Source organism: Pollicipes pollicipes, unplaced genomic scaffold, assembly GCF_011947565.3.
Source record: "Pollicipes pollicipes isolate AB1234 unplaced genomic scaffold, Ppol_2.1 Scaffold_7231;HRSCAF=8579_pilon_pilon_pilon, whole genome shotgun sequence".
Lineage (NCBI taxonomy): Eukaryota > Metazoa > Arthropoda > Thecostraca > Pollicipedomorpha > Pollicipedidae > Pollicipes > Pollicipes pollicipes.
The window spans coordinates 23,823,858-23,837,819 of NW_023597034.1; positions in this window are offsets into that span (position 1 = coordinate 23,823,858).

The following is a 13,962-nucleotide window of genomic DNA, read 5'->3' on the forward strand; positions in this document are numbered from 1 at the left end:
ACGACACACATGCACGTACACGTTGTCTCGCTGCGGGGCGTCGGACAGGCGGTCTCAGGACTTGAAGCCGCGCCCGTCCAATGCCGGTCTGTCTCGTTTTTGTGCCACACGGCGGCGCGTTTGGGCGGCGGACTGCAGGCGTCTGTCCCGGCTGCCCGGCCCCAGCGCTGCTCAAGGCTGTCCGGTGCCGGCCCGTTGCCGCCCCAGCCGCGCGGCAGCGCCAGTCCATCCACCGCCGCTCGGCCGATAGCTGCTCACTGTGAGCTGTGACAGAGAGAGCTCACCGAACCGTGACAGTTGCTCACTGTGCTGTGAGAGAGCTGGTCACGGCGTGAGAGGTCTGCTCGCTCTGGTCTTCGGCCTTTTCTTGAAGAGTGAGAGTTGCTCACTGTGCTGTGAGAAACATGCTCACTCTGCTGTAAGAGACCTGTTGACCGTGCTGTGAGAGGGCTGTTTATCCCACTGTAAGAAGGCTGCTCACCGAGCTGCGCGAGAGCTAGTCGTCGGTGTAAGAAGTCACTGATCTCAGTCGAAGAAAGCTGCCCGCCGGCCGTGTGGGAGAACTATCCTCCGCGCTGTGAGATGGCTGCTTACTGTCGGCGCCAGACAATCGCTCGCCCAGTCGTGAGGTAGAGACCGTCTGCCGGAGCACGAGGGGAACCTGGTCGCCCGCTGAGCACCCGTGTTTCCTGCTGTGTCGTGAGAGAGTCACTCCTGGTGCTGTCGGACAGCGCACTGCCCGGGTGCGAACTGAGAACGGCGCTCGCCACATTCACCACTGCGACTCTGCCCTGGCGCGGCTGAGGCCGACATCAAAGGACCCGTCTCACAACATGTTCTTCAGCTTCTTTTTCTCGAGAGGGTAAGTGTTGCTGAGTGCATGTTTACAGTCCGGACCGCAAAACGTGAACACGCCGTAAGTGTGAGGGACGCTAGGTTCGCTGAATGCACCATAAGCAATTGTCACGCTGTATTTCGCATGCAGAAGCGGCTTCTCTGTACACGGAGCGACCCAATAGGCCTATTTAGATAGACAATCGCTGTGACTTTGCCCAGAGTTGCAAAAGAATGCTCGGAAACCGTATTTAAAACTTTGTTTTTCTCTAGCGATGCCGTATGCTATTTTACATGACACGTAAACTTACCGCACTAGTCCCGACAACTGAAATGAGGCAACGGCACACGAGTGTCCGTTATGTGGGATCGTGTGGTGCAAGTTCGCCTGGCCTGCACTGGCGTGACTGGTGTGACCTTTTACCTGGACATGTGAACCCATCACGAAGGGTGCTTGCGTGCGAAATTGTTGTAATCTTCTATGCAGCCCGTGCATTTTCCCTCGGTACATAAGGTACGGTGCGGGTTACACCGATACATGCATTACATTTATGATTTTGCGGGAATTGTGACAATATGAATCGAAATCAAGTTTGCGCCTACGCGGTGGCGTCTTGGGGTCTGTGCCAAAGTTGGCAAATTGGGACATTAATTATCACACGAATTCATATATTTGTTTGATATATGATGTGATTTGATGAGTGCCTTTTCCCACTCTTTGTTCGCTTAGCTCAGGATAGAGTACGGTAAAATCGTTCCCAAAGCGGACGGCATCGCAATGGTCACGTGCTTCCAAGCTTGTTTGACCAAAACACGCCTTTTTCTAAAGTACTGTTTGCGCTCCAGAATTTGAGCCTTGGTCTAGTACTCGTGTTGACAAAATTGTAGTTCACTGCAGTTAGTGTGACCTTGCATCAGCGGATGTTCACTGTACATTCACACTTTACCAGGCAAGACGTGTCGTAATTAATCGCAGTGGTACCATTCGCTCTATTGGTGCTTTGTTTTATCTGTTTTCCATGCCTTTCTGTTTGAACGTGAATATTACAATGGTGACAGTGCTGGCCATCGAGTTAAGGCCTTCAGAGGCTAGGTATGCTACCCATGGCTACCCACATGTAATGCACGGTCCCATCCGCGCGAAACGAGGGGAAGCACCGCTAAAGAGGTCTCGTCGACGCATGTCAAAGAGACCCCGTCCTCAACATGTCAACAAGACATGTTGGGGATGAATACCAAGGGTAGCCTGGGACTGCATTTAGTCCCTGGAAATGAAGGGTTGTACCCCTTTAGGCAGTTAGATTACGGCACTGGTGTGAATTGGTGCTTTTTGGTAGTCAAATGGATATAAGCTATGACCATCAGAATCGGATTCAATTCAAAAGTGGCTCAGATAAAATGATAACTAAATGACGTCGTTCGCGAGACGGAAAAATAGCATTTCCATATTGAAACATGTCACTTTTCCAATGGTTTACACAGAGGCGTATTAAGGTAATCTAGCTTTCCACCCCAGGGGTACGTGCGTCCCCTCTCCCCCCCCCCCCCCCCACTCCTATGAAATTTGTAGCATGCATTGATGCGTGCGTGAATAGATCTTGGCAGTTTCTAAATTCGGGGTTGGCACGTAGAAATAGCGATCGAGAACATGAGACAATCTTTGAGGTAATGCTAATAATTTCGCGCAGTGAAAGTCTTCTAGTTGTGTTCCTTATCTCAAAGTTTTGTTACCCCCTGGGGTTACACGTCTATCTTTGAAATGTATCAAAGCATATTTACTTAAATATTGGAGGATGAGAGGCAGCATAGTGACCAAACAGTAAAACGTGATCACGATGTGTGATTCAACTTTTGGAATAGTTACCAAAAACGGAGCTCTTTTTTTTTCTCTGTTTGGTCAGTTGTGTGCGAAATACAGTTATCTGTTTAAGGTGAATTATAAAGTCTGCTTATTTAGGAATATTTGGGTTGAATACCGGTTGCTATGCAACAGCCGGCATGCGTACGCTCAACATTGCAACAGAGCATACGCTCAACATTGGGACCTGAGCTCGAACGACAGTGGGTCCACTCCGGTCATGGCTCATACCTGTTTCAACATGAGCGAAAACCAGGTGTTTGGATGCAGCATGGGACCGCGTGATACACTTCTCTGAGCCGAAGACACCAAAGCCAGCTCACATGCGAACCCAAGCTTAAGTCTGGTTATGAAACACAAGCCGAAAGTATCTAAGAGCCGGATGTTCTTCCAAGGCTGAGCATCCGAACCTCCCCGTGCTGGCCGCGGGCTTTATCCGTAGCAATTAAGCATGACGCACTAAGCTTGCTTCCCCTGTTGTGCTATTTGACAGGTTCTTGGTATTTCGTCACAGCACGGATGCTTACAGCTTATCATTAGAGCCACAGGTCTGCGGCTTCGCGGCACCTTCAGTCGATGGATGCAGAGCACACGTCACCACTTTCAGATCCAGATTCCCCTACGAGCCGGAGAAAATCCATACCGTCCGACTGTTACTAAAATTGCCCTGCGTCATCCCGCTCACGATCACATACTTGAAGGGCTTGTACCCGTCTGCCCTCCACCCGGGCCGTCCCGCCGTGGCACACCGCGCTTACATGCCCGGATGTGCTCGTCTATAACGATTGCTCTTCGCTTTGGCTGTCGAGCCTGGTGGCAGTCCAAGCGGCCAATGCGACGGACGCTGTTCCCTCGTCCAGCCCCCGCGGTCTTTACGACGGACGCTGTCCCCCATCCAGCCCCAGCGGCCCAAACGACGGACACTGTCCCTTCGTCCAGCCCCAGCGGCCCAAACGACGGGCACTGTCCCTTCGCCCAGCCCCAGCGGCCCATACGACGGACACTGTTCCCTCGTCCAGCCCCAGCGGCCCACGCGTCGGGCGCTGTCCCCCAGCGGGCCTTCGCTCGGTGCTGTGGAGCGCATCGGCACGACGACTCAGGACACCGGATCCATCCTCGCCCAGCCTCAGCGGCCCAATACGTCGGGCACTGCGCCCCTGCGGGTCTCCCTTCGGTGCGGTGGAGCGCATCGGCACGGCGACTCTGGACACCGGCTCCATCCCGACACCGCGGGGCAGCGGGATCACCACGGCGACCCTGGACACCGGCTCCATCCCGATGCCGCGGGGCAGCGGGATCACCACGGCGGCCTGTTCGACTGTGGCGCATCACAGAACACGTCTGGCGGCGACAGGGCGTGCAGCGCGGACGCGTGCAGCATGATAGATATTAGGGCGTGCAGGACGGGAACTAGGCGTGCGTCTCTACCAGGATCCAGCGTCTGAAACCAGGCGATGCCGCAGTCCCTTGCGGTCCGTTTAGGAAAAACAAGCCGTTGTTGAGGGCGGGGCTTGCACAGGGCAAATCAGTGATGGTGAATAACAGGAAAACATGAGGTAAACATGCAGTCAATGGCCTTCAGCAATACCCAAGAGAGGTAAATCGACGAGCGTTTACACAGTGGGAGCGACAACGGGAGGGAAAATAGGACATTCGTGTGGACGTTGAGCATGATGAATGCAGTTAGTAGATTCCAAGGGTGCACCAGTCAACTACGACAGCCGAGAATGGATGGATTGGTCAGAGGTGTACATACGACCACAAGAACCCTCGCCGCAGTCTATCGTGCAATCGATGACAGTTTTTTTTCTGCAAGCATGCAATGCGGGTGAAGGCCGCGGTCTTTAGCGGTGCTTAATGGTAAATATTGCAAGGAGAAGTAGTACATGGCATACATGACAGACAAATGGTTACATGGCAAATTATCACAACAAACTACACACGGATCAAAGCTAAAATGGCAAAAAGACCGCTTTCTAACCAACTGCTGGATGCAACCGTTTTCCATGCAGCCTTTTGTCGTGGGGCTGCACGACCTTGGATACGATTCCATACACTCGTGTTCCTTGCGCCCAGTACCTGAACGTGGGTTGAGCCATTAGTTAATTCGTCTAAGTGGGTCATAGGGCCTGTTTCGAGGACCGCATTCATCGCCGATCCAATCGACAGCCAGTTTGGTTCGGTCACGAGTCATCGCCTATCTCCGACGTGTTCGTCTCTGCCTGGGTTTGACAGAAGTAGCCTACTTTGCTGCATTTATCTGCTCCTTCCTGGATATGAGCGGCATGTAATATTTGAGCGATGGCAACAGTTCCACATATTTTGAAAAGATTGGGCTTGCCGAAGAAACGTTGCAGAGTTGAAGATTTAGCACGTAGTACGTTGCGACGTACCATCCTGACTTATGTGCTGTCTCTTTTTTACCATAAATTGTAGCTCTAAACTGGTGTAATTCTGCAAAGATTGGGCCCTAAGACGGGTCCTTGGACAGCCCAGCATCAGCTTTGGGATGTTTTAAGGCCTGCTTTCGGGACAAGCAAAAAATATGCCAAAAGCAAGTCGTGGCCTCGTTGTTTTCCATGGAGACACTTTGTTATAAGACGGTTATTGCCCTCAGCGTCGCGAACACAGCCGAAACCTAAATTGACACTATTTAAGGTGCTTAGGGTTTTCAGTTGGAGCACGTCTTTTTACCAGAGTGCTCTGTTTCTTCAATGAAGAGCGCAATCCACCTTTTGGTGTTTGCAATGTCCTCCGGGCTGCATCCTGTATTGTTGTGTTTTCCGATGTGACCCATACATCACAAAAGGAAAGCTCTGGTAGCATTGGTAACACGCCAAATGAAGGAGTGGTCTGGTGGTGCACTGAGTGCTATTGGTTGGTGGGAGCAGCACTGGCCCCGATGTGCTTAGGCCATACGCGCAAGCAGATCAAACGGCGGCTACGTTCCCCTAGCATGTTCAGATGACAAGATTAAAAATAGGCAGGCACCGGTGATTTATATATATATATATATATATATATATATATATATATATATATATATATATATGTATGTATATATATATATAGCTATATATAGTTATATATGCATATATGTATATATATATATATATATATATATATATATATATATATATATATATATATATATGCATATGTATACATATATTTATTTATACTTACGCATATGTTAAATGGCAGCTGCTTGGACTGTTAACTTAACATACTATCATTATCTACTACAATACACTAGCATATAAATTTACCAAAACTATTCATTGACAATTAACAATTATGGAGCACGATGAAGAAGTGGATGTAGCGTGATATCAATTGACTTTTATTGTGGCGAAATCTATTACCCCTGTATATTCCATACTTGAGGGTAAATGACGCCCCTAGTGCTTGCATGTTGGGCCTAAACGCTGCGATGAGTAAATTACGTGCAACAAATAACGTGGAGTTATGACCAATTGTTGATAGATATCCTGTTGCGTACCGGCTACTGCCAATACTACTCTTGGCCAGTGGCGGACTTGTTAAATGGACGGGGAGCTGTCCAGAAATTTCGGATATATATTGGAGGTTTCAGCCGCGGATGTAGGGACGGAACAGCAGTGTACCCATGTACGCTCTCACGGGGAAGGGCGAAATGAAAACGACACGTACCATGTCACACATTGTTACTAGCGCAGCGAAACCTCGCATAAGCATGCAACCCAGGACATGTTATCTACCGAAGACAGGCTCCCTTCAGCTGCGGAGCTCTACACCCTGATCGAGGCCAATGAGGCTCCCCTTCACCCCCGACCCGTCGTTCACGCCCCGGTCGCCTGTGCCCGGCGCCCGCCGCGCCTAGGGGGAGGGGGGGGGGGGGCGACCACGGCCGTCGTTACCCTGACAACCGGGGAATCACCTGCGTTATTTTTTTGAAATTTATTCAAAATGGCTTGTATTGGTCACTATGGGTTCATAGTACCTAGTAGCTAAGCATAGCTTGTTACCTGTACCCACCACCCAAGTCGTACCGTCCAGTTCAACGGATAATTTTGCCTCCGTCCGTGCACCAGACAGGAATGCGGAGGGGTTTACGTGCCGCACAATGTTGCGACACGACCGCCCCGTACCTGGGTTGACCCTCCTAGGCCAGTTGCCAGCTGACATTTCCATTTCAGTCGGGCCAAACTATGCACCCGCTATGGGACTCTTACCCAGTGCCCCTTGATTACGCGTCCAGCATCTTTACCCTCGACTACAGAGGCGGCGTTATGCATCTAGGTATGGATCAACCGACTAAACCCCCAGGCAGCGTACAAGCAACGGCGTTCAGTGAGCTGCACAGCACCAACGGTACCGGTACACCACAACACATAGTGGAGCGTCGCTCTCCAGTTTTGAGTCCCTCCTCGGCACGCTTGATCCCATTTCACAAAATTGTATCCACGCATTCAACGACGTTTCCCTGCTGTAGTATCAGACGTCAGTAATCACCGTCAACGACAAGATTCAGCGACATGAGATCCTACCTTCTACCTACTACTGCATTCCTACTACCTACCTACTACCTACTACCTACATGATGCCTACTACGGAAAGAAGATCGATGCCGGAGGACATCAGTTCGTAGTGGGATAGGCACAGGAAACGAAGGGCTTAAGGGCGGTGCCATAGGCTTTCACCTGGGAAGGGGCGGAATTTTCCAGCAGGCTTGCCATATCAAATGGGGCCTCCTCGCGTGGGGTCTCCTGAACGAGGCCTCTCGACGGGGTTTGGGTGGGAAGGTGGTAAGCGGACCCCCACGACTACTTATCCCTACCACTAAAAACTACATATATATATATATATATATATATATATATATATATATATATATATATATATGTATGTATATATATATATATATATATGTATATATATATGTATGTATATATATATATATATATATATATATATCATATCCTACTAACACGGAGAAAATTGAGGTCGCGTCTCTCAGCGTGACCTTATGGAAATGAGAAACCAAGGAAGGCCTTTTTTGGTCACGAGTGGCCGTGGGAGCAAAGAGTTCAACCCCAGAATCAACGAGTTTTCGGTTCGAGAATGAGTAGGATGGTCACTAAATGCAACGGATTCGGGAATTTCGGAAATCCAGATATGTCTGTGCATCACAGCATAGTTCGACACCAATACGTCACGGCTGCAGGTCAAACCAAACCGGGAGGGATCTCGATCTCCTTGCTGGATTGGAAGGCCCCTTATTCACGGGTCTCCGTAGTCCAAAACATTTCCTTTATTGCAGAACAGGGCCTCACGTTCCGGAAACGGGACCTGGTATATACAAGAAGCCTCTTAGTCCAGAACGGGGGGCGGGGGGGGCGTAATAGCCGAGTGGTTTGCGCCTTCGGCCCGCGGGTAGCCGAAAAACGGCGGGTTCGGGCAATGTCTACGGAGAACTAATATGCCTCTGTAGTCGCTGGCGCTCCACATAAGGATGCTCGACGATATGCGTCGCATTTCATTAAATTATCCAGAGCGAAACATTTTAACATAAAGAGGACCTAACAAGCCAGCAAAGGAGACTCCTTAACACAAAACGAGGCCTTCTGATCGAGAGCAGGGGCTAACTTATTCCCAAAATGATTTCCTAATGCAGAGAACTCATATGAGAACTTCCGCTCAGTTTTGCGGAATCTCTCTATCTGAATTTTTGCGTTATGTGCGTAGCAGCAAACTTTCCAGGCTAGGAAAAAGGGACATACAAATATGTTCTGACGAACCCACACTATTTCTACCGGTTTCCCCTCCCCTCCCGGAGAACTTCTCCCACTATCCCTATCTTTACTTTCCCCTCTAATGAAACAAACGAGCTTGTATACGTCAAGCAGGTAGAGGCCGTTGCGAAATCTCCTATATTCCTATACAAACAGAGTAATTGATACGCTTTATCTCATTGCTCATTTGTTTATAGCTGACATTCCCGTTGCCTTAGACCTGGAAATGCACGATTTTTCCGAGACAGTTTATTAAAGCCATCAAAAAGTTTTTCCTGCCCTGCCCCGTTCCCCATAGCACTTAGCTAATTCTCTAACACCCATGATTGGGGGCTTAGGGAGCGCCGCTTCACTGCGCTCCCCATGTAGGTCCCCCGTAGTATTAAGATGCATATGATGGCGTTTTCTATTCTTGGCAATTAAAAAAGCTAGCACGTTATCGTTCATCTACCGCTGATATAAGGATGTCCCAAATTTCGTGCCATGGTGTTGATACGAAACTGCAGAAAACTCGATTTCCTGGGGTGCAGTTCACAATGATGTTAGGATGGATTGTTTGGTTCATGTGCAGACCACTCCCTGATTCTGCTGATAAGTCATGGTTTGAGCTTTTTGTAATAAATGATTATCATTAGCGCAATGTATTAATTACGAACACACCCGAATGTCTCGTGCAGCTGGCTGTGGGAACGAAATCCTTTTACCTCTGCTTGTTTTGCTCTCACCTTTTTCAGAGACCCTGGCCTCACTATGCCAGTAAATGGTACCATTTTGGCTGCATCCCAGTAACTGGTGGCCAGTGTGGTCCCAGTTTATCGGCAAATGTTGGTCAAAAGCTACTCACGTCCCGTAGTATGCCATGACTCGAGCCAGCCGCCTCAGCCTGATCCTCCCCGATCAGACGGCAGTCGATATAGGAGTGACATAAGTGCATGCATTAGATATGCATTAGACTAGAGGGCTGGGCACCCGTCTGCCAGTCACACAAGCCAATGGGCGATGCTTCACCAGTTGAAAGCTTAGCAAAATGGTCCAAGTAGCCGAAGCGCTCTGTAATGCAAAGAACCGTCAACCACAGGGACGTGAAACGTGGAGTTCACGTCTCGGTGTAACGTTAAGACTATGCTGCTGCGAAAGACAAGTTTCACCGAGGCCGTCTCCTGGCGTCTTCCTCGCCCCGCTCGTGTCTGTACTTCACTTAATAGAACGGAGCGGGGCTATAGGGGAGGGGGGGGGGGGGGGGGGCGAAAGCCGGACAAGGCACGCAGGCGGACTGTGGCGGCTCGGCTTCAGTCCCTGGTGTGCCGCTACTGGGCACGATAACCGCAGCCGACTCCACCTGGTGCTGAGGCCTGGCAGCCCGCGCCGACCAGCCGTGCCAGCTCCCACGTGCCTTTGTCTCTTTGTGGGTCCTGGGTCTCTGACCTAACTGTGGAAGATCGATACACCTCACGCCGGAGATTTCGGCAACACGCCCGTGTTTGGAAGGGGCGAGCATTCACGATCAGGAAAAGATGTCGAGTGGAAGGAAGGTGCGGGAAAGTTAACGCAACAGACAAGAGTCTTAAAGGACAGGGAAAGGTAATGCAACCGGCAGGGTCTAAGAATACACCACAGAATGTGAGGAGGGAGATGCAACAGCGTCGCCCGCCTCTCAGCTTGGCAGGAAAGGCGGTCACCTCGGAGATGTTGAGACACCATTCAGTCTATCTGCCTAAATGGCTTAATCGTCACCAAAGGACCTCCTTATCTGCACGTACTTTCACATTTTCGTGCGTTTAGCTGTAGCCGCTGGCTGTTTTAGGCCTCTTATCGGTGGGCTTTAGCATACTTGATGCCAATTAGTATTCCGTCATGTGTCGTCGGCAAAGGTCATGGGTATAATACACCTATGAATCACCTTTTTATCACTTTGGTCGTCTATTTGTATTATTGTGTTTGCTATTTGTTTATTTATCCATGTATGGTATCAACTTATAATCCATTTCGTTTCTTGCATCTCAATGACCGTGAAAAGGCTCCTGAACGTTTGCACTAATGAACGCTATCGGTTTCGAAGACAGCGCCGGTATTTTATGAGAGCAAGAGAGAGTTGTACCGGAAATGGTGTTTGCTCCGTTGATGTACGATAGCGTCCACATTCTGCAGGCTGCGAAATTTTTGCCGCCGGCTATGAAGCTGCTTGTCGAAAGCGGCGAAGGGGCGCACAGGTACATCAGAACATGCCGTATCTTCGCTCGCCATGTCGACCGACTTCTATTCCTGTTTAACCGGGCGGGATCCGATCTGATGGTGTTCGTGCGACCCTGCGCCGGCCCTGTCTTGAAGTCCAGATCTCTGCTGGGCTCCATCCCATGGTGAGACTGTTCTCTCGAGCGAGGATCTCCTCCTCCCGCCCTGCCCTGGGCTCGGCTTTGTCCTAGCCACCCAGAACTGGTTCGCCCGGGCCGACAGGAACAAGGCTCCAGCCCGGCCGACAAGCCAAGGCCGCCTGGGGGGGGGGGGGGGGGGGGGGGTGGGACGGGCGAGGCACGCGACGCTCTGTCGTTGTCGTGCGAACAGCCCGCCAAAGAGTGTTAACGATCGCTGGTGGTGTACGCTTTTCTGATGGCGTTCTACGACTGCAGAGGTGGACGCAACGGGCATATTGCAGCACGGCGGCACGGGTGACGAATGACGGGTGTCATGGGTTAGGTGGTGACGGGTGTCATGGGTTAAGTGGTGACGGGTGCCATGGGTCAAGTGATTACGGGTGCCACGGGTCATATGATGACGGGTACCGCGGACCAAATGATGACGGGTACCACTGGCCAAATGATGACGTGTACCACGGGCCAAATGATGACGGGTACCACGGGCCAAATGATGACGGGTACCACGGGTCAAATGATGACGGGTGGGATGGGTCAAATGATGACGGATGGGATGGGTCAAATGATGACAGGTGCCACGCACCATTGTGGAGAGAGAGCTGATAAGTTCGCAATCGCAGGAAGTCGATTTATGGCAAAAATTCTTCAAAAAATATATGACGGGCCAAGGACAGATTAAGATATTTGACATAGCTGTCGTTTCACCATTTGTATAGATCCCAACCTATAGTGAATATTTCGAACTGCAATGCGGTTCTGTATGTCTAGGGATGCTGAGCTCCACCATCCCGTCTTACAAATCACACCGAAGCAGATCGACGCAGTTTTAAACTGCTGATCATCAGAATCACTACAATCAGACTGATAGAGCAGATATTGAGGAGAATGCGACCTGCGCTAGTATTTCGAGAGGCTATGTGCATACGCTAAGGTGGAAATCAATAGGGACATCTGCTTTAAAGCTAAACCGCTTGCTATTGAATAATGATCAGTTTCGTCCAGTTCGTGATTCTTGGACACTTCATTTAGATTTTGCACTCGATTTTGATTTTGCACCTGCACTCAACGTGCTGGTGCAATCACTGCACAATATCTCAGTTGGACACAGGAGCACGGGCAACAGTTGGGGTTCGTGAGATCCGGATCCCAGCAGCTTTTGGGCAAATCAAAACCTTTGTTTTGTTTTGGTTTCACGAAATTTCACTAGAACAGAATTGAGCCCCGGTGACCTTCGCGGTGTGGTTACGTCCATGCGTAGGTGCACATACATCTCGGTAAATACGCGAAGCCTATTTTGCTGAGCTGGACGTGTAAGCAAACTGCAGTTAATGAGGTGTTTTTAAATGTGACAACTAAGCCAGCAATTACAATGCCAGCGGGTGCAGGCGAATGGGATGCTTCATTGCCTGTCGTTGAGAGGCACGACACTGATGCCGTCCATGAGTAACACTTTGCATTCATGGCGATTTTCAACCCCTCCCCTGATTATGCACTGGGTGCGCTGGGTTATTGATATATATATATATATATATATATATATATATATATATATATATATATATATGTATGGCCATATAGAATGTAACATCCGCTTGTCCCCAAAATGAAATGGAAAGGCAACACAAATAACGGATCTGTTCCACGTCATGAGAGAAAGCCAACAGTATTTCGCTGCAAGGTTTCGTGTTTATTTAAAAGCTGTTGGCATAATTTGTGAACATATCCGAGCGTAACGTTCGCCGTCCTAGGTCTCCTCCGCTTTCCTTGCTGCTCTTCCGTTACGCTCCATCAAAAACCAACCACCGCTCCTCTGCAACTTAATTGATGGACGACCCCTAACGACGAACTGATCATAAAACGTGACCGGGGTTATAGTTTCATATCCAGTTGAGGGAAAAGGACTGGAGCCCCCCCCCCCCCCTTCCTCTTCAGCTTGAGCTTCAGCACAGCATCTTTGAGAAGAAAATGGGCCAAAGCCGTGGAGAAACCCGTTGTTGGAGTAATCTCGTAGTGGGTAGCGTCTTTTTCACCGTTCAGTGGCCCTTTCCCCCCATCTCGTTCGACACTACTACGCCCCTGAACGTGACAGCCTTTGCTAAGCCGAAGTTCCAATTCGAGGGCTGCCTGACGTGCATACCAGACCACGGTCACACTCTGCCCCATTTCCAGCCAATCGAAGAAGACGTAAATCCACATTACAGCCCCAAAACGACCAGCGAATCGCCGCGGGGGCTGCACCGGTGTCGTGCTCCTATCTCCACCAGCTGCGAGTGTCGCGCAGACACCGTGCAGCTGCCGCGTCCTCTCCACCTGCCGGAGGCACCACGCAGCCGGCGGGTCGTTGCCGTGTCCGCTCCAGCGGCCGCGGGCGCCACGCATCCACCGCGTCCTCTGCACGCGTTCTGCCGCGTTCTGGGGCGAGCCCAGCCCGCTCGAGACGCGTCACGTCGGGGCCGTTTGAGGCCGCCGCGTGCGTTGAGCATCGATTGGCCGCGTCGCTGCGCGTGTGGCCGGTGTGAACCCCGCGGCCGGCCTTTGTTGGCGCGCGGCGCGCGGCCGCCGTCGGCGCCGACGGCGGCCGGCGCCGGCGTGCGGCAGCGCCAGTCGTCGGCGGGCGATGGAGGGCGGCGGCGGCCGGTGCCGGCAGTGCTGCTGCGGCTGCTGCTGCCGCTGCTGGTGAGTGCGTGCCGCCGCACCGGGCGGCCCTGGCGGCTTTATGGGCGGACTGGCGGAGGGCGGACCGCTGAAGGCCGGGCGGATGTGTGTGTGTGTGTGCGCCGGTAGCCGGGGCCGCCGACCAGGTGGCGGCGGCCGCTCAGCCGCCGTCAGCTGACCCGCCGCACGCGCGGCGGGCGCGCGTCACGGAAGAAATCGCCTGACGTTCCCAGGCGGACTTGAGTGGGGTAGGCGCGAGTGCATTACGTACATAGCGGGATGCGAATCAAGCAAGTGGCGTAACATAATAGGGTTGAAATGAGCAAATTGCTTCTGACTTGTCGCACCGCCGGTATAGAGGTTAGAGCTCTGGTCTCGGCTCTCAGCGGGGGGCAAACTCACTGTGTCCGGTGGTCGTCGCCGCAGGAGTTCGAAGCTCTCCTATAAGGCGTTACGTTTCCTCGACATG